The sequence below is a fragment of the Eublepharis macularius genome, chromosome 3 (assembly GCF_028583425.1).
Source record: "Eublepharis macularius isolate TG4126 chromosome 3, MPM_Emac_v1.0, whole genome shotgun sequence".
Lineage (NCBI taxonomy): Eukaryota > Metazoa > Chordata > Lepidosauria > Squamata > Eublepharidae > Eublepharis > Eublepharis macularius.
In genome coordinates, this window is record NC_072792.1 from 111,452,086 (window position 1) to 111,468,826 (window position 16,741).

Below are 16,741 nucleotides of genomic sequence, written 5' to 3' on the forward strand. Positions count from 1 at the left end.
CCCCCTTCCAGCCAGGTAAGCAGTGACAGGGGGCGAAAGGTGGGAGTGGGGGATCCCCCACCAGGGGAAATGGATCCCTAATTGTGTCTGAGGATCAGTAGAATTCAAAGTGTGAATGGTTCATTAATTCCATAGTGCTTCAGTCTTTGAGGAACTGACATGCACGTGATAGTGGACTCCAGATTTCTTGATTGTTAAGGAATGCATGAGGTGGGGGGTGGGAGTAGAGGTGGGAGAAGGGTCCCAGAGGGTTGGGGGGCATTTTGTTGCAGTGGTTTCCCCCCATTAAGTTTGGTTGTGGAGGGAGGGTTGTGTGAAGCTGGTAGTTATGATAATCTTGTCTAGTGTGGGCTTCTTTTTCCATGCCCTGTTGTGCCCTCCTACTATGTAACCTGAATATGTTCAAAAATTTAGATTTGTCCTTTTCAAAAAAAAATTTTTTTTAAAGATTCTCTGATGTGTAGTGAATTGCGTAGTCCTTTTGTGTGGGGGACAATTTGTGTGATTTGTTGTGATTTTTTGACCCATTGTACTTTGAAAGTGATAAAATAAAGTTTTTTCAAACTTGAATCATTGTGTGTGTGTCCCTTCTTTGATGTGAGGTTGGTTCCCAGCATTGGGAACAATGGGGCAGGCAGGCCAGCCTTCTATGTAGGTGGGGTGTGTGTCAGGGGGTGGTTGTGTGTCAGGTGCTCTTTCCCAGGGATAAGTTGGCACTCAGGAGTGTGCCCACCATTGTGGCACCCCTGGGCTGTGCGGAATTGCCCTGGGAAAGAGAGTTTAGGGAGTTCCAAAGGGGGAGGGCTGGCCAGCCTGTTCCTGGGGTTATGGTGGGTGTGGGGCAGCTGGGGGTGGATTTGGGTCTGTGAGGGGCTAATGTGGGGATTTGGGTCTTTGTTTGGCAGATGGGGGGGAATTGGGTTTGTATGGGGCAGTAGGGGGTGGACTTTGGGGGCTGAGAGCACCTACTTGGGGGGCCATGAAATGCCCCCCCAAGTGGGATCAGGCTGAGCCTTGGTGGGGGGTGGGAGGAAGGGTGGGAGAAGGGCCCCAGAGGGTTGGGGGGCATTTTGTATGCAAAATGCCACCCCTGGCAAAGGAAGCCTGCCTCTTCATTTTTTCCCCATAGGAAATAATGAAGAAGAAGATGAGCAGCAGCAGTCTATGCTGCTGCTCAGTGCTTCTTAATGAGAGGATAGAGGGACCTGGTTTGGGGGGCCATAACATGCCCCCCCCAAAGTCCAATCGGTCTGAAACTTGGGGGTTGTTAGAGAGGGGTTAGAGGAAGGTCCCCACCAATTTTGGCTTGATTCGGTGGGAAAATGCCTCCCCCAGGCGTCCGGGAAGATGGAGGCATTTTCCCATTGAAAAAAGCCGAAACCCGAATGCCGAAAGCCGAAACAAAGCCGAAAGCCGTTTCGGCTTTCGGCTTTATCCGAAAGAGATTCTTGTTTCGGGTTTCCCGAAAGAAGAATAACGAAACAGGGTGCCTTTGCACACCCCTAGTCATGATGCCTTTCCAGCCCCTGTATCCTGCCTTAATGCCCCTTTTATTGAAGCCCTGAAAAATGAGATAATCTCATCTATTGATCTCAGAGATTACCACGACTCATTCTTTCATTTGATATATGTGCTACAGTCTAACTATAACAGGACCATGATTCATTCTAGAGCAATGCCATCTCCCCCCCACCCCACCACAAAAAACAGGTGGTTTGGTTATTTTTTCAAAAGATTTTTCAGCCTCTTAACTAACACACTGCACTTCAGAAGCTACTGCAATATGGGGTATTGCAAAATAAATAAAGTGCAGAAAAATAATGTGTAAAGGATGATGATCATGATCATGATCATGATGTTATGTGTGTGTGTATGTTATAGAAAGAGAGATCCTTGCTGTTGTCCTGAAAATAGGTGTGTCAAAGTTCCACAACACTCTATTTTCATCTGGGAGAAATGTTAATCAACTCTCAGTTCTAAAAATAGCACCTACAGCACCCTAGAATGCAATGTGAATTAGAAAGGAATTCTCAACCTTCAGGAAAATCAAAAAGAGTCCAGTAGCACCTTTCAGACTAACCAACTTTATTGTAGCATAAGCTTTCGAGAATCACAGTTCTCTTCGTCAGGAGATACATATATCATTCTTGAGTCTATTTGTGTGTTCACACACACACACACACACACACACACACACACACACACACACACATATCTTTACAAATAAAAATACACTGTTGCTTACTTATCTCATTACTGGATAGTTGTTGAGGATTTTACTTAGTGAAAGTGCTGAAGTAAGTCTACATAGCAGGTTCTGATGTGTTAATCATTCTAATTTGCTGTGTTAAAAGTATAATACACTAATGAAAATGGGATGGTGGACAACATTCCCTTTTGAATGATACTCTTAATATTTAACTAAAGGAACCAATATTGGATGAGTTAGTTACATGGGTTAGCTTCTCATAATATTTGAAAATATTCCTCTAGTATAGGTCAATTAATGTCAGGGTGCTACTGTTCTGTCTGGGAATGCAAAGGGCAGAGAGTCACATAAGACTGGATGTTCTGATCTGGTGTTTGGAGGCAGTAATGGCTGAATAAAAGTCAATAAACTGGATCTCATTCAAGGCTAAACTGAGGTCATGTTTGTTAAACATAATGCCAGTTACCCTTTAAGTTGACAACCTGTTCTAAATGGGATTGTCCTCCTTTGCTATTAGAACAGCCTTTCAGTGGATACCTATCAATCATTTGCAGTAGATAGCCCCCCCTTCCAGCTGGTGTGCCAGCTGCAGCTGTTCCTTAATAGATGAGATGTGGCCACAATTTACATGCACGTTCTGATCACATCTAGACTGGAGCTTTGCAAACAGCTTTTTGTGGGGATGCCTTTGAAGACTGTACAGAGGCTTTAATTGGTTCCAGCTTTAACAGATCACAGACAAGTATGAACTAGTAGGAAAATGTCTACTCAAATACTAAATAAGCAGCAGTTTGTTACCTTTAAAGCAAGGTTATTTAAATACTTGCCTTCATATATCCAAAAGGTGAACATATGTATGTGTAGCTAGCTAGACAGACAGACAGACAGACAGACAGACAGACAGATAAGCAGATATATGTATGCAAGTGTGCGCATGATCACAAACACACACACCTGCCTGATTATGCATCAACAGTAGGCCTCCCTGTGTGTATCACCTTTTGCTGTGAGGTTTCGTGGTCACCAGAGACAGGACCATTTTTTGTAATGATTTCTTAAATAATAATCCCCCCTCCCTGCATACACACCAGTTACCTCCCTGGCATCTGATAGCCTGCGAAAGCGGGGAGGGCGGAATATAAATACAATAAATTAAAATTAAATTAAAGTGCCAAAATCAAAATGTGTTATTACTCAGATATTTGGCTTTATTCTCTTCAGTTGTTTCGCTGTTATAGTAGATGTATTCCTTCTCCTTTCATGCAGACATAGTGCATCTTACTTGATCTTTTTGGTTTTAGCTGTTGATCAGTCTTTATATACCATGTGTTATATTTCCAGTTGCTGTGATTTTTAGAAATTTTTTTATGATTTATGATGTTATCTATGTTGACAGCTGTTCCTGGAGATTATGGCTGAAGGCTTATAGCCTGCACATCGCATATATAAATATTATGTCTGGTGTGGTGAGATCAAAATTTTGAATGATCGTTTGAAAGTGGTTTGGCATTTTATCATTAAACCTGAATTTAAATTTATTTATTTATTTATTTCACATTTCTATCCCGCCCTCCCTGCGAGCAGGCTCAGGGCAGAAAACAACATATTAAAATACAATAAAAATTAATCTACATTAAAACATCATTAAAACAGCAGTGTATTTCTATTAATACACATTTAAAACAGGATGTTGGAGAGCCTTCACATGGAGGGTTAAGATTTTATACACCCCTTTTTTCAGGCCGGTGGAGGCCCAGCCTCAGCCATATGCCTGGTGGAACAACTCTGTCTTGCAGGCCCGGTGGAAGGATAGTAGGTCCTGCTGGGCTCTGATCTCAGCAGACAGAGTGTTTCACCAGGTGGGAACCAGGACCAAAAAGGCCCTGGCTCTAGTCGAAGCTAGGCAGGCCTCCTTGGGGCCAGGGACCACCAACAGCTGTTTGTCCTCTGATTGGAGTGTCCTCCAGGGAATATATGGGGAGAGATGGTCCCGTAGATACGCTGGTCCCAGTCCACACAGAGCCTTATAGATCAATACCAGAACCTTGAATCTGATCCAGTACTCCACTGGCAACCAATGCAGCTTGGGGATGCAATAAAGAATATTGCATCCCCGTAAGAGAAAGCACCTTATGGAATGGGGATGTGAGGTTCTGAAGGGTTCCTTTGCTGTTTTCCTTATCGTTCATGTGACAATCAGCATCATTTCTAGAACAGCTTGACTCTTTCAGATGGCCCACGTGGTATCTCCCTCATCATCACTCCAAAACCAACATGTGCATAAGCCCGTATATAAATATTTGAAATACAAGGCTGGATTGAGACTTGATTGTCTAATAACCATGACTCTTTCCAAGTGAATTCCAGCAGGCTTTCCACCAAAAAAAGTACCAATTAGCCTATTACAGATTGCTTCATTGTGATCCGTTAGAACTAATTTACCTCTGGCAAGTCTAAAAAGATTCCCTTTGTGCTCTCCTGAGAAGTCATTAGCTAGCCCTGGCCTCCTGTACAAAGAGCAGCAGATTGCTTTGTATGAATGACTTAAATCTTTAAGTGGCCTTCTTTGAGTCTATATTTTCATGATTTTCTTTGTTTCTCAGATTGGCAGCTCAATTCACAAACCAACTAATTTGGAGCAATCATGGAAGATGAGTGTCTAACAGATGTATAAATTGCATCCAAACATCTTCAGTTTTTCTGTGTACAGTGGAAAGATGAGTAGACATGCATGATTACATGTGGCTTTCTTGAAGCTACCACCTGCATGCCCACCCCCACCCACCCCATTTTATGTGGGCCTTCTGCTCTATTCAAATTAAAAGGGACATTGTAAAAAGGCAAAAACAATATACATTTTATGTCGATACTCCTTTGATATTTGTGTGCCTTTTTTGTCAGCAAAATATGCTGCCCATTAATGGCTACTGAACAGTTCAGATTCAGATCAGTTAATAAACTGTATTCTTGTAAAGCTTCATAGCCATTATAATTTATTCTCCTCTTCCATGTCCAACTCCCCACCGCCCAAACCTTTATTCTTACATGTGGTTGAGATGTAAGTCACTTTAATGAACTGATCCTGACCCTGATCTGAGCAAGCCTGTTAATGATAGGATGTTTTGGAGGTCTTTCATTCATAGGGTTGCAATAGGTTGAAGGCAACTTGACAGCACATAAGGCACACACACACACGCACCTGACCCTGACTGTGTAGGCACAAAAGTGGCTACAATCTACACCAGTGAAGTTTTTACCATAAAAGTAAGTCTAAACAAATATAAAATATACTAAGCTGCACTAAAAATCTCATATGACATGGCTCAGGGTTTTCATACAGGCAGAAGTTCTTTCACTGCCTTAGGCTCAGAGGAGAGCATAGTGAACACCATCTCTCTCAGCCCTGGATGGAACTATCTTATCTGATGACAGCAGACACTTAAAGGCAAATATTCTTAAAATTCCTCAAGCTCAGAGGAGAGAAGAGCAGAGAATCTGGTCTCGCTCAGTCTGGGCTGCAATCCTCTTCAGACATCAAAATCTAAGCATCTCTGCAGAAAACTACCATCGCATAACTGGATTTGTGGATTTGTGGACTAGGATGCAGAAGAGATGTAACTGAATCCATGCTGGTTTCTGCTCTAGAATCTCCATGCCAATTTTGCTTCTTTTGAGTGACAACAACAACATTTGATTTATATACCGCCCTTCGGGACAGATTTTTCTCAACCCCACCCACCTCACAGGGTAATTGCGAGGCTAATAATAACACACTTTATAAACCGCTCTGAATGCGGCATTAAGTTGACTTGAAGGGTGGTATATAAATCAAATGTTGTAGTTATCCTGAAATCTCTTAGGGGTCCCCAAGTATGGGGAAACTGGATTTGCATGCCAGATCTAAAAGGATCTGGGTCCAATGTCTGAACTGCCACCTTCTGAAGTTGTGTCAAGGATAGAACAGAAACAGACCATAATACCCCAAAATGCACACAGAACCCAAGCAACAAGATCAAGGAATAAAAAAACCTCAACAAATCTAAGCCGATACAAACAACTCAACAGTCCAGCAGAACTGGGGTGGGTGGGTAGGATAGGATGCTAGAGCAAAGGCAGAGTGCTGGTGGTCCAGTCAGCTCCCCAAGTTATACCTAGCCAGGGGACGAGAATGAAGACATCCCCCTCTAGGACTGCTGGCCAGGACCTACCTCTCAACACCTGCCAGCCCAACATTGATTGGCTGGGCAATTTGAAGCCAGGCCCCAGGACAATGGAGGCAATCATGCACTCCACCCTTGTGGCCCCACAGACCACAACTAGGGGCTTTGGGTAAGTCTGGGGTCAGGGACCTGTTTCTAGTAAGCACAGTCATATTTACAAAATCAGAAGCTGATAGCATGGAGTTTAGTCAGGACAGAGAAGTTGAAATGAGAATAGGCCCAAAATGTCATCTCCCAAGGCTTCCCAACTCTCAGCTTGGTTCACTTTGTTAAACTTTCAAACTCAGTACTTAAAAAAAAACTGTACAGTGTTCCTATATGACTAATATATCCCCCAATGAAGAGAGGATCAGCAGATTGATGTTTCCCAACACCTTTCCTCTCCTCCTAGTGGGTATTCTCCTAAATTCTGCCTGCAAAATAACAAGGTATATGTATTAGCACTGCTAGGGCCACTCATTTAGAAGGGACTGCAAGCTTGCATAATGGGAAAATCAATTTATTTCAGTCACACCAATATTTCATACTTAGAATTATCCTTCATGGCAAAGGTATAGATTTTCTATCATAAAAAGGAACATTAGAATATAAGAAGAGCCTGACAGATTAGTCAAAGTAATCTAGCGTTCTGTTTCCTGCACGGCTAACCAGATCTGTCTGGGACCCCACAAACATAGCATAAATATGTTCAAAGGTATATCACATTTGGACATGGAGGTTTCATTTAACTATCATGATTAACAGGTTTTCCCCTCCTTTCATTAACTTTTAGATACCTTTTAGAAGCTATTTGACCTCGTGGTCATCAAGGTATCATATAGTAATAAAGTCCATAAATTTTACAGTGTGAATCAGTGTCCCCTTTTCTAAGTAATCCTAAATTGCATAGTGTGAAACAGGACTTCTTTTTGTAAGCAAGCCTAAGCAGGTCTACTCAGCAGTAAATCCAATTTTATTCAATGGGACTTACTCCCACAATAATGGTTTTAGGTTTACAGCCTTTATCCATTCCAAATGTACTTAAGAACTGACATTTCTAGACAGAAAATTGAGGAGAATTAAGGATTGCTTCTAAAATTTTATGAAATATTAAAAGGGAGTTATAATTTTCATTAGCACCTCCCCTAAATAAAGACACGAGACAGCCATACTTGAGTTTAACTTGTTTATTTGATCTACATCATAAGCTTATTAACATATTTAAGGCTACCAGTAACTACCATGATATGGGTGACTTCATCTAGGCTCCAGACTTGGCCAATAGTTACCCTAGCTTTGATTATCATTGCCTGTACATGAACTTTGCCAAGCCCCACCCCATGTTCCACAAAAAGGTGGGGGGAGTGGTTGATGCTGCTTAGTACCAAGGGCATTCCCTCCCAACCCCTTTCAGTCATACCTTGTACCTTGTTTGATTCCTGAAGGGGTGAGACAATAACCTCCACAGCCTTTAGTGACATTAATGCCTTTATATTCTGCAAGTGAAGTTAAACCCAGTTTCCTTTGAAATAATGCTATTCTGTTGGAGCCAACTACTGAGAGTTCAAACCAGGCACTGGATTCTGAAAATATCGAGTTCTTAATGTCTTTTAGACAAAAGTGTAGCCAACTTTACCAGAAAGCTAGCAATGTAATGGTTCATTTTGCTAGATAATGGCAATTTTAAGTTGAAACTGTACTTGTCATTATAAAAATAGTTTTTGAAAGGCGTGCACAGTTGCACTTCAGAATTTGCATTTCCCATTTAGATGGGCACAAGCTGTGAAAGCTGTCATGAGAAAAGTTTTGAGAAAAGCTTTCTAAATCCTGGTAGGTAATTTAGGAGGACCCAGGCTGGAAGGGGAAAAAAATAACAGAGGGATACATTGTGTGGGAGACTGAAGAGAAAAGTTGTGGCTCCATAGACAGTGACAACTCACAAAAAATGTGAACAAGAGGTTGTTTAATGCTGCTATATTTATACCCTGCATTTCTTTTCAAAAGAAAAACCCAAGGTGATCAATTGAGAAACTTTAAATGCAAGCTGCTGAAAGTAGACCAATGAAAGAATCCTTGCTATTTTGACTTTTCTGTCCTGGAATGATGAATTGGAGGTAGGTGGGACAGTTCTGTTGCTTTTCAATAGTGTATATGTTAGCTTTTATTCACAACCTAATTTAAAAAATTAAAATTGAAAAAAAAGAACAAATGTCTGCCTGACCAATATCTATCTAAGCATGGTTATCCCAGCCTTCATTCAAAGAATTCAGGTCAAAATGCCTGTGGGTCTTCTAGGATATCAGTTGCCTACTGAGAGAAACAGGATGCTTTACCATGGATCTGATCCAGCAGGGTTATTCTTATAACATTCCAAACTGGATCCATTCCAATCTGGTTTCAAGACTGATTATGGGACTGAAATGACCTTGATCTCTCTGGTGGTTGATGTGTGCTGGGAGATGGACAGGACAGTGCAACCCTGTTAATTCTCTTGGTGCATTCATCATCACTGATAATTGTATCCTTCTGGACCATTTGGGGGGGGTATTTATTTACAATATTTTTACTCTGACTTTCCACCTTCCTAGGGTTACAGTAATGCTGATTCTGTGAACCTAGGCAGATCACGAGAGGGAGGGCAGGAAGGGTTACATCAGTGCTTAGTTCTTGAGGCCACTTCTTATATGCCCAGGGTAATGCCAATTGCCACCTTGGGGTCAGGTAGCCATTTTCCCCAGGCCAGTTTGGCTAGGGATCCTGATGGTGTTTTGCTATCTACTGGGCATGAAGCAAGGGTCAGTGGGTGTGTGTGGGAGGAAGGGAGGTAGTTGTGAATTTCCAGAATTGTGCAGGGGGTTGGACTAGGTGACCCTGGAGGTCCCTTCCAACCCTATGATTCAATGAAAACATAAACATTAAAATCTCAAATTAAAATCCACTAAAACTAGCACACAAATACATCATTAAAGTAAACTAAAACCATAGCTCAAAATGAATACATATGGTAAAAATAACAGTTAACGCATTGGAGAGGGAGGAGGAATCATTGAGGGAATACCAAGTGAAACAAAGAAGTCTTCACGCATTGGTAGAAGACAGCAACAGAAGGGAACAAGAGAATCTCCAGAGGGAGTGAGTTCCAGAGCTTTGGTGGTACTACTGAGAAGGCTCTCTCTTGGGCTGCCACCTGCCTAGTGTCAGAAAATAGGGGCACTCAAAGAAGCTCCCTCAAAGATGACCACAGTGGTTGGGTGGGTTTATAAGGGAGCACATGGTCCTTCAGGTACATTGGTCCCAAACCATATAGGGCTTTAAATGTCAGCATCAGCACTTTGAATTGTGCCCAGAAACAAATCAGAAGCCAGTGTAGATGAGCCAGGACTGGAGTGGTATGTTCCCTATGACACTCCTGTCAACATCCTGGCTGCAGCATTCTGCACTAATTGAAGTTTCTGAGCACTTTTCAAGGGCAGCCCAAGGCAGAGCACAGTAATCTAATCTGAATGTTACCATGGCATGTACTACAGTAGCCAGATCTTTCCCTGCCCAGTATTGGGACTGAAAATCACTATTCTGCAGAGGTTCCACTCCTAGCCTCAAATGTAGGTTTCAGAGTATGGTGCTGGGGGACTGCTGCTCTGCCCCTTGGCCTCTGTCCTAGAAGGTTCTGAAAGGTTTAAACTTGTTCCCCCATGATTTTCAATATCTATGTAAAGCCTCTGAGAGAAGTCATCTGGAGATTTGGGCCGAGATGCCACCAATATGCAGATGGCTCTCAGCTCTATCTCGCACTTCCAGCAGCTCCCAGGGAGGCAGTGGAAAGGAAACAGTGAAATACGTACATAGAGGCAGTTTTGGAATGGATAAAGGCTGGAACTTAATTTAGACAAAATGGAGGTACTACAAGTGGGGGTGGGAATCTGACCCAGGAACTGGACTATCTAAAGGAGCAGGTTCATAGCTTGGGTACGCTCCTGGACTTGGGCCTTCTGTTGGATAAACAGATGGAAGTAGTGCCCAGGGATAACATTCACCAGTTTTGGGTGGTGAGTCAGCTACAGCTATTCCTGGGTTGAGAGATCATGCCAGTGTGGTTTGTGCCCTGGTAACATCTTCATTAGATTACTGCAACATGCTCTGTGTGGAACTACCTTTGAAGACTGACTGGTAGCTGATACAGAATGCTGCAGCTGGAATGTTGATTGAGTGGGTTGAGACTATGGGCCAAGCTACACATGACGAATGACACTTGAACGGCAAGTGGATTGAGTGGAGGGCAAGTGAACAGGGAGAAATACACTTGCTGTTCAAGTGTCATTCGTCATGTGTAGCTTGGCCCTCAATCATCATATCACTCCACTCTTTTTCCATTTCCAATGGCTCCCAATTTGCTTCTAGGCCAAGTTCAAGGTGCTTGTATTGACACTTAAAGTCTTATACAGCTTGGAGCCAGCATACTTTAAAAATCTTCTCCTATACAAACATTGCTGTCCAGACATCTTTGGAGGCCCTTCTTCAGGTGTGCTTGCCATTTGAGGCTAAATGGGTGACAACCTAAGAAACAGTCTTCTCAGTCATGGTGCCAAAAATTTTGGAACTTCCCCAAGGAGGTTAATTTCTCTCTCTATTATTATAATTTTGGCAGCCAGCAAATGAAGGGGGTTTTTTTTGTCCTGTTTGGCATACCACCTATAACAATTATTGGCCTTCACTCTGGTTTTTGGTGTTATGTCTCTTTATATGTTTTTATTGAATAGTTTATATATACTTTCTTTTAATTTTTAAAATTTGTTTATTTTCTAAACAACAAAGGAGATACAGAAAAAAAGATAAGGAAAAACAGAAATACTCATTACACTGGGGGAAGATTAAGATACCCTTTACACAGATTATCTAGAGCAATTTTTAAAAATATTTTAATGTTCCTTATCTTGGAGACTTTATTTGGATGAAAAGATGGAAGAATTTTTTTAAAAAATAAATAAAATAAATAAGAAATACATAATAAAAAGCTTTTAGTATCTAGATATTCCTGATCTTCTGTACAGGGGAGAAAACTTCTTATACCTGTGTGCATGCTACTATCCCAGTATAAACTGGTCACCCATTAATGCTATTTAAAAAATTGAAAACCATCCAAGAAAACAAGCACTGGAGATCTGATTATAGATCTTCACAATGTCTTGCCTTTTTTAACCTTACAGGGGCCCAGAGTGAAACACTGAAGTGGAATCATCATGCCATGCTGGGAGTGCACATGCAAGAAAGGAGAAAAGGTAAATGATGGGTCCTCCTCCCCACTGGAAGGGTAAGGGGACCTGGCAACCCTAAACAGAAAGCGTCACCAGATGATGTATTATGGAGTATCCATAACTAGAGATGAGCACGAACAGCAATACGACCAAAAAAAAAGCAACGAACAACCCAATCTGCTGTTCGCGAACAAGCTGTTCGTGAGGCCCCATTCTAAATGAACAGGTGGTTGTTGCAAGCCTCGTTCCTTGCTGTTTGTTGCTGTTCGTCAAGCCACACAGTCTGGCACCTGAAATCAATTCCCTTGGCAACTTAGGCAGGGATTGTCTGAACTCTGTCTGAACTCTTGCTGTTGCCCTGGAAACCCTAATCTAAGCCCAATTTAGCTTGATAGGCAGGTCTTCCTTTCAAGTGTGGAGCTCCAAATTTGTTACAAGGGAGCAAAGAGCAGGGGGGAGGGGGGCTCCCAGCTCTGGCTTAGTTTGCAGACATTGAAGTGGGAGAGACAGTTGCTGTTGGCATTTGGATAGAGAGAGTGCATTGGAGCTTGAATTTTCTTTGTGTGTGGTGGGATAGGGATCTACCCTTCAAGTTCCAGGGCTGCTGCCAGGCTCTGGGCCAAGCTATTATTTATCATCGGTACCTTTCCTGCTGTCTGCTCAGGTAAGGTTTCTGAGAGTGGTGCGGTAGGGATCTACCCCTTGAAGTTCCAGGACTTCTGCCAGGCTCTGGGGCCAAGCTATTGTTTATTATTGGTACCTTTCCTGGTGCCTGTTCAGGTCAGGTTTCTGGGAGTGGTGCAGTAGGAATCTTGACCAAACTTAGATGATGGCTGGAGAAGAGTCTGCTGGCCCCCACGAACAGCCAACCATGAACATGTTCATGAACAGGGCCATGTTCGTGGTTGTTCATGAGTCCCTGTTCGTGGATGGCAATGAACAACAAACATTATGTTTGGGGTTTTTTCTGTTCGTGCCAATCTCTATCCATAACTTAATCTGGCTAGCTAAACTTGGGTGTCTTGTATGATGGCAATGGGAGCTGTCAAGACTATTTTTCTGGCAGTAAGATTTTATATACTACTGCTATACAGATCCTGTGTGGGCATGTCAAGCTATAGCTGGTGAACAGGGGAGTTATGTACAGGGATCTATGCTGTTCTTTGTTTTTTTGTTTGTGCTGTTGTAAGCCATGTAATGTCACCCTTTATTCTTTGTGTTCTCAATATACTTGTTTCTTTTAATCTGTTTTAGTCCATTTTCTGTACCATTTACACAATACACTAACACACAGCCTTATCATGAATCAGACCACTGGTGTCTCAAGGTGAAACGTCTATTCTGGCTTGCAGAGGCTCTTTAGGGTCTCAGGCAGAGGTCTTTCATATCACCTGCTAACTGATTCTTTTAACTGGACATGGCAGGGACTGAACCTGGGGCAGTCAGCATTCAAAGCATATGTTCTACCACTGAGTTATGGCTCCTCCTGCCATTTATATACAGTTGATGCACAACAAACATTGCAAATTGCAAATTTAATGGGCAGGGGGAATTCATTGTGAGGAAACAAAAAGTGGTACCAAAATAAGGATGCTTGGGTTCAATTTGCACAAAACACAGGTGAAAGTAGGATTTTTGCCTCAAAATTTGGTAGCGTACCTAGCACAGTGCTATTGTGAAGGCTCTTTGCAATATGCATGCCTTTAGATATGATTCTAACGGGAAACTGAAATTACATATAACAAATGATAGATTTCATTACATCTTATGTTGTCTCTTGCTGATAACTGTCATAACTTTTAACATGACTGTATTGTCACATGAGAAACCAGCCATATTATAGAGACTTCGCAGCACAAAACTGATTTCTGCAAAAAAAAATTGCAGCACTGCCTATGAATTTAAAAGCTGTTTTAATTGTGATAAATTACTGTTTTGAAGAAATTCTCTGGAATTTCAGTTACAATTATAATACTATTCTTTGGGAGAAATTATTTTCACAATTACCAGGTCACAAATACACATAATGCAATTTGGTCAAATGCTCTCCTGTTTGTTTTATTTTACAGTATTTGAATCTCTCTCCTTGGACTTATTCTAAGCATAAATAGTTGTAAACACATCATAAACTCCTCCCTTGTGATATAGCTCATTTTATTTTGAACGCTAGAGGATAGTCCAACAGTCGTGTGTGCAAGAATTTCATTAAGGGAAGATATCTTATTAGACACAAAGTTGTCTTTGTACTGAAGCTATTTTTCTTTGTGGTAGTAATCTGAGGTCATTCAAGCAGTAATATTAAACACAAAATAATATTCATGCTCCAGTACCCTTATTGAATGAATGTTTTCCTGCTTGGTAGTAACGTCTAACTGAAATTACAGCACTACCTGGCATCAATGTACGGATTTCATACAAACAGGAAAACCAAAACGGACAAGTCCTAAGAGACCTAAATGAGATATATAATTATTTAATTTTTTTTGTTATTTTAATTTTAAATACTTTTTGTAATTTTTAATTTTATAAAAATTAAAAATTACAAAAATTATTTAAATAATTACATATCTTGTTTAGGTCTCTTAGGACTTGTTGTCCATTTTGGTTTTCCTATCAATGTATGGATTAACAAGCAGAAGGGTTGGGAGAAATCTTTGCCTAAAACTCTGGAGAACTGCTGCTCCCAGAGTTTTTGCTCCCAGCAAAAACTAGGCTGGGCTAATTGTAAGCAGTCAGCCTGTCCTCTGCAATTTTAATAAGCAGTTTGGATATGGCTGCTTGTGATGTTAAAGATGTTCAGGCCTCTGGAGTTAAAATGGCTGCGGTATTGCCACTAGAGAGCCTCTAACAGTTGCTGAGTGCCTCCTGGGAGAACCTGGCATGCATGGAATGCTGCATAGGAATGCGGAGTGATTAAGAGACAATTGGATTTCCTATCCTTCCAGCCCCAAAGGTGTCCAGTGCAACAAAGGTCTCGCAGAGTCATCCCCACTTAACACATTTCTTTCCCTTCTTCCATGATGAGATCTCCTTGATTGAGGAGCTAATCAAATGACATTCATAAGTATATACAGTTGTTCTTGGGAAAGTACAGTCTCCACCTAAAAACCATCAACTCCACTCTGGTGGAATTCAGTAACAAACTATCCCTTTTGTATAGCGCTAGAACATGTTTTACATTTGCTTTCACACACCCTGGCAGCTACCAATCAAGGCACTCAAACCTTTTGTCAAACCCAGGAACCGACCATTGGAGTCTTTGTTCTAACTGCTAGGTGGGGTCTTCCACCTCAGGGCACATTTTCCTTATAAAGGTAGAGCCCTGGCCTTATCCAAATTTTGCACGCTTCCTGAGTCCAAGCACTGCTCCCTTAGGGTCACTTCCCTAAGCCTCTCTCTCTCTTCATACACACTTCCAGATCCACAAGCGCTGTTCCCTTGAGGTTTACCCAAGTCTCTTCCTCTCTTGGCCGAGGACATTGGCCGTTCGCAGCTACTCTCTTCTCCCACGGACTGGACCTCTCTTCAGGATAAGATATTTGCTCCCTCTTTCTATATTCCCAATTTCTGACTAAGCTTCTTAGGACTCTCTCTGTGTGTGTGTGTGTGTGTGTGTGTGTGTGTGTGTGTGAGAGAGAGAGAGAGAGAGAGAGAGAGAGAGAATTTTTACCCTGTAATTGCAAGTGTATGTGCATGTCATTTTGTTCTTAATAAAAGTTATTGTTGGACCTTAAGAACCAGCCTCATTTGCTACTTTGGGAAGGGTCCTGGTAGAAACTGGTGACAGATCCCTACAGTTACCGACCTCTTGCATAGCCATTCTCCTTGCTAGCTAATTCCCCCACAAACCATTTTATTGCAAGGAGACCAGTTCCGGTAGCACAATGGTATAATCTAGTAATAGGCAGTAACTTCATAGGCTCATATATACTAGTGGAGTGCCTATTTGAAGAATTCCCTTTTTTCAATCTGAGTTTTCAGATTTGATGCATTTTCTATAGGTACATCTACTTTATCAACAAACACATTTCATTTTTCTAGTCTGTTCTTCAGAAGTTCTCCATGCCACTACAAGCTACTTAATATCAAACTGCTTTAAATCTTCCTTAAAAGTACTTTTCAGATTTGCATAGAGAAAGTAAAGATATAATTTATAATAAATCTGGCCCAAACATGCCCTGTTTGTTACTGAGCGTGGGGTCACAATTCCAAATGAAATTTTTTCCAGCTTTCAGAACCAAATGGAATAGGCCAGATGTGATCATTTTTGTGATAAAACCATTCTTTTTTTTTAATAAAAATTTTTATTGGGTGAGTAAAGTTTAATATTACAAATTTTTTAATTAATACCCTCATTTCCATATTCCCCCACCCTTTCCCCTCCCCCTTTATCTCAGACTTCCAACAGTTTTCCAACCCGCTGCCTAAATCTACTACTTATATCTCTTTTTCTTTTCTTATCTGTCCTAATATACTACTAAAATAGATATTATATGTTAAACTATAAAAGATCTAATATCAAATTAACAATTACAATATATTTCTAACTTATCTCTTCTCCTCCTGTAAAGATCCCCCTCTCTTCCCTTCTGCCAAATTAATAGTTATCTAACACCCACAATTCTCCCTTTACATCCCACTTCTTTCCCAAATATTGTTTTAGTTTCCCCCAATCATTAAAGAATTCTTCTGGATTCTGTTCTCTCAGCTTTCTTGTCATTTTGTCCATTTCTGCCATGTACAGCAATTTTTGTATCCAATTGTGATGAAACCATTCTTGATGCAGCTGAAGATTCATTTTTATTCCTGTGACCTTTGAGGTCATGCTGTCCAACCAGAACATTTAGCCCATGTCTGTACCACATATCAACATTTCTTATTTGATATTAGGGTGCACATTGCTTCCTGGCTGATAGGAAGCCCACCTGCATTGCAGAGTGGCAATTAAGGATTTCATTTTCTCACCAGTAAAAAAAAAAAAGGGAGAGAAGGTGGCATGGTATAGCCTAATCTTGTTAGATCATGGAAGCTAAGTAGGGCTCATACTTGAATGGAGGACTGCTAAGGAAGACTCTGCAATG